Raw genomic sequence first — 5,168 nt, 5'->3', positions numbered from 1 at the left:
TATGGAAGGGAACTTGGAAATATGTGTCATAACAAAGAAGCCTGTACAATAGCAGAAAACAATGAGATAATATTTTCAAAGTGTGATAGAAAACAATGGGTAACTTAGTAAACTATCACTTAACAGTAAGGAGCAATAAAGACTTTCTGAGGGAAACAAAACTAGAGTATTACTACCAGATGTACACTAGAAGGACAAAGAAATACATAGCAGTAAGAAAGTGAACCCGGAAGGAAGACAGCTGCAAGAAAGAGTGGTGAACAAAGAAATGAATAAACATATGGAAAATCTAAACAGAAACTGACTTTATAAAATAATAGTGATTGTTACTATAACTAATTTAAGAGATTTAAAAATAAGATGAAACTAAAATATTGAATGAGAACACATTTAAACACAGGAGGAATTACTATATTTAAATGTTTTAAGGCCTTTGTATTGTTAGAGAGTAGCAGAGTTACTGTGTTAAGTATGCAAGTTAAAATTTTTAAATTAACCCTACAGTAATAAAAATAGAATATATCCTTTCCAAGCCATCAGAGAGAAAAAATAGGAGTAGACAAAACTGAATCAATCTAACAAAAGGTAGTAAAAAGAGACAGCATTTTTTAAAAAAAAAAGCATAAACAAAAAGTATCAAAATTATATGGTAGAAATAAATCTATCAATAATCATCAAAAATAAACTAAACTCACCAGTTACTATCCAAGTAAATTAATTTTTTAAAGTGATAAAACTGGCTGGACTCAGTGGTTTATTCCTGTAATCCCAGCACTTTAGGAGTCCAAGGCAGGAGGCTCGGTCCAGCTCAGAAGTTCCACACCAGCCTGGGCAACATCGTGAGACCCCCATCCCCACTAAAAATAAAAATAAATGAGCCGCGTATGGTGGTGCACACCTGTAGTCTCAACTACTTGGGAGGCTAAGGCAGGAGAATCCCTTGAGCCCAGGAGATTGAGGTTGCAGTGAGTTATTAAATTAATAAAATCTAGCAATAATGTGTTTTTAGAGACATACTTAATAACTAAAAACAAAGAAATTTCATAAAAGGATGAGAAAAGATACTAGAAAAATAGTATCCTTTCCCCATCCCCTGCACTAAAATAGAGCTGGCATTGCTAGACTAATATAAAACAAGATAAGACTTTAAGGGAAAAAGCATCATTTTATAAAGCATTTCTATAAAAATATAAATTATCAAAACATCCTCAAAAGGAAATAGAAAACATGAGAACTGCCAGGTGTGGTGGCTCACGCCTGTAATCCCAGCACTTTGTGAGGCAGATGGATCACAAGGTCAGGAGATTGAGACCATCCTGGCCAGCACGGTGAAATCCCGTCTCTACTAAAACTACAAAAAAATTAGCTGGGCATGGTGGTGCATGCCTGTAGTCACAGCTACTCAAGAGTCTGAGGCAGGAGAATTGCTTGAACCTAGGAGGTGGAGATTGCAGTGAGCTGAGATCACACCACTGCACTACAGCCTGTATGACAGTGCGAGACTCTGTCTCAAAAAAAAAAAAAAAAAAAAAAACCACGAGACTTAAAATAATGAAGAAAATTGAATCAGTAGTCAAAAATCTATTCCTTCCATTTAAAAAACTACTAGGCTCAGACAAAACTGTCAAGAAATAGATAACCCTCTATCTTACTGACTCAAACCTCCACAAAAAACATACAGTAATAATTCCTCAACTAATTTTATGAGGCTAATATGTCACAGACCCAAAAGTTAGACAAGGAAAGTAGAACGAGAAAAACTATAGGCCACCGGTGCTTATGAATACATGTAAAACCCTAAATAAATATTAGCATTGAGTCCACCAGTGTATAAATAGTATCATATTTCATTGAATCTAAAAATGTCACTCATTACAAGATGCACCATTCTTCATAGACTAAAAGAAAAATGCTATCACTTCAACCATCACATAATACTTTCTTATCACCCATACATTTTTTATATTTACCATAAGAGCTTTTTAAATATATTTATACAATTTTTTATCATATATTATTCCTCTGCATTAATAACATAGGCAAAATAAATAAAGTAAGATACTCTTAAGACTTCATATTCAGAGTCCAACTCTTCTAAATCACTTTTCAACTTAGAGTCTCTGACACTCATTCTCGCCATCAAGAAGTGCTAATGCAACATTTCATGAAAAAGTCTCTATTATTATCTCTGGTCTTTTCTTCTAAGCCATTGACACATATTCTGAAAGTTTTGATGTTGAAGTTTTTTTCTTTAACTTACTGGAACATGACATTGTGGTACAGAAACATACTGGAGGCCAGGTGGGGTGGCCCACGCCTGTAATCCCAATACTTGGGGAGGCTAAGGCAGGAGGATCACTTGAGGCCAGGTATTCAAGACCAGCCTGGGCAACACAGTGAGGCCCTGTCTCTACATACATACATACATACATACATACATACATACAATATACTGGAATATCCCCTACTTAGATTTTACAAGTAGAAGCATAGATTCAAACTTGATGTAAATAAGCCCTTCCCACTGAGGTAAACAAAACTTTTCAAATATATATGTATATATAATATATATATAACTTATTATATCAGTCCAGATTCAGAAACTTGTGGTAAGCCAGTTGCAGATAGTTTCATTTCACCTGAAAAACTCTATCACTTTGACTGATACTGTAATTTTCAAGTGCATAATAGGTTTACAGATGTGCCCCGCATTAATGTTCCTATTTTGGTTTTTGTTGCGTGTCCTGTCCGCTTGCCAAAACCTAGGATGCTTCAGGCCCATGTACAACTGAAAGCAGAGGCATCCTTGAGCATTAAAGCTTTAAACTAATTGGAAAATGCAATATACCACATAACTGAAGTAAAAAAAAAAAAGGCTGTATATTTGTGCTTTTTTAAATAAAAGTTTGCATAATGTTTTTTTAAAGAAATAGACTGTAATACTCCAAAATTGCTAAAATGAATGAATGAATAAGTCTCAAAACCATCAAGTGGGAAATAAAAGCACAAAAGTATATCCACAGAGTGATATAATTTATACATTTTTAAATCCCAAGAAAAGGCTGGGTGTTCATATCTGTAATTCCAGCACTTTGAGAGGCCAAGGCTGGGGGACTGCTTGGGGCCAGGAATTCAAGAACAGCCTGGGCAACATAGCAAGACCCCGTGTCTACAAAAAAAAGAAAAAGAAAAATTCACACCTAAGAGCTAGGTATGGTGTCATATGCCTATAGTCCTAGCTACCCAGGAGGCTGAGGTGAGAGGATTGCTTGAGCCCAGGAGTTTGAGGCTGCAGTGAGCTATGATTGTGCCACTGCACTCGAGCCTGGGTGAAATAAATACCCCAAATGAATTTTTTATGTTGTCACAGGTATGCAAAAGAATAAAGAGTGGCCGGGTGCAGTGGTTCACACCTGTAATCCCAGCACTTTGGGAGGCCAAGGCAGGTGGATCACCTGAAGTCAGGAGTTCAAGACCAGTCTGGCCAACATGGTGAAACCCCATCTCTACTAAAAATACAAAAGATTAGCCAAGTGCCATAGCGGGTGCCTGTAATCCCAGCTACTCAGGAGGCTGAGGCAGGAGAATCACTTGAACCAGGGAGGCAGAGGTTGCAGTGAGCCAAGATCGCACCACTGCACTCCAGACTGGGAAACAAAACCAAAATTCTGTCTCAAAAAAAAAAAGAAAAGAAAAAAAGAAAAGAATAAAGAGTCAAAAAAAAAAAGTGCATAGGAATTAATGATCACCTCTAGAGAGGAAGGGTGGGAAAAGAAGTGGGTAGGGGAGCAGGTAGGGAAGGTGGGTAGGGGCGGTAGCATCTTAACATTTTGTACTTTGGTATTTCTTTAAAGAAAATCTGGCTAGGTGCAGTGGCTCACGTCTGTAATCCCAGAACTTTGGGAGGCCGAGGCAGGCAGATCACTTGAGGTCAGAAGTTCGAGACCAGCCTGGCCAACATGGCAAAACCCGGTCTCTGCCAAAAATACAAAATTAGTCAGGCATGGTAGCAGGCACCTGTAATCCCAGCTGAGGGAGGCTGAGGTAGGAGAACCACTTGAACCTCAGAGATGGAGATTTCAGTGAGCTGAGATCATGCCGCTACACTCCAGCCTGGGTGACAGAGGGAGGCCTTCTCAAAAACAAAGAAAAGAAAATCTGAAGAAAATATGGTAAAGTGTTACTATTGTTACTATTGTTAATAGTGTTACTATTGTTAAAGCTAGGTGGATGCTATAAATGTGTTTACTATACTACTTTCTATCTTTTTGGTATATTTTAAATATTTCAAAATATAAACTATTACACAGAAAAGATATGGCCATATGCATGGTATGCCCATTATAAAAGGACTATCCTATAGAAAAAAGACAAGCTTGAAAAGGAGATCTTTGTTTGTAACAGCAACAAAAATTGAAAACAGAATTAGTAAAATAAGTTATGGTATAACCATACAATGCAATGCCATGTAACCATAAATAAATGATGGTTCAGAAGTCTGAATACTGGGTCAGGTATGGTGGCTTGTGCCTGTAATCCAAGCACCTTGGGAGACCGAGGCAGACGGATCACTGAAGGTCAGGAGTTCAAGACTGGCCTGGTCAACACAGTGAAACCCATCTCCACTAAAAATACAAAAATTAGCCAGGCATGGTGGTGCACACCTGTAATCTCAGCTACTCAAGAGGCTAAAGCAGGAGAGTCACTTGAACCTGGGAGGCAAAGGTTGCAGTGAGCTGAGATCATGGGTGACAGAGTGAGACTCTGTCTCAAAAAAAAAAAACAAAAAAGAAGTCTAAATACTGACTTAGAAAGATGTTGACAGCACATTAAGTGAAAAAAAACAGACCATAAAATCATAGATTCTCAACTAAGGTATTAAATGGTTAAAGGAACCTTCTCCTATATGTGCAAACAGGCCCAAGTTCCATTAATGCACCTGCTATATTTTAGTCTCTTATCAACTAGCATCCATGGAAAGAAAACCACAAGAACTCTGATAACAATAAAAAGCATAATAGATTAATTCTAGAGTTTCAAACAAGAAAGATATTGCTATAATATCTATACTGAACAGTTGCATTCTAAGCCAAAAACAATTATTTTCCACTGTTGGTTTCAACAAATCTCATCTTTCCAGATGAGACCTGTCCATCTCACCATCTAGT

This window comes from Callithrix jacchus, chromosome 5, assembly GCF_049354715.1.
Source record: "Callithrix jacchus isolate 240 chromosome 5, calJac240_pri, whole genome shotgun sequence".
NCBI lineage: Eukaryota > Metazoa > Chordata > Mammalia > Primates > Cebidae > Callithrix > Callithrix jacchus.
The sequence above is the reverse complement of the archived record's forward strand: the minus strand, read 5'-3'. Positions refer to the sequence as shown.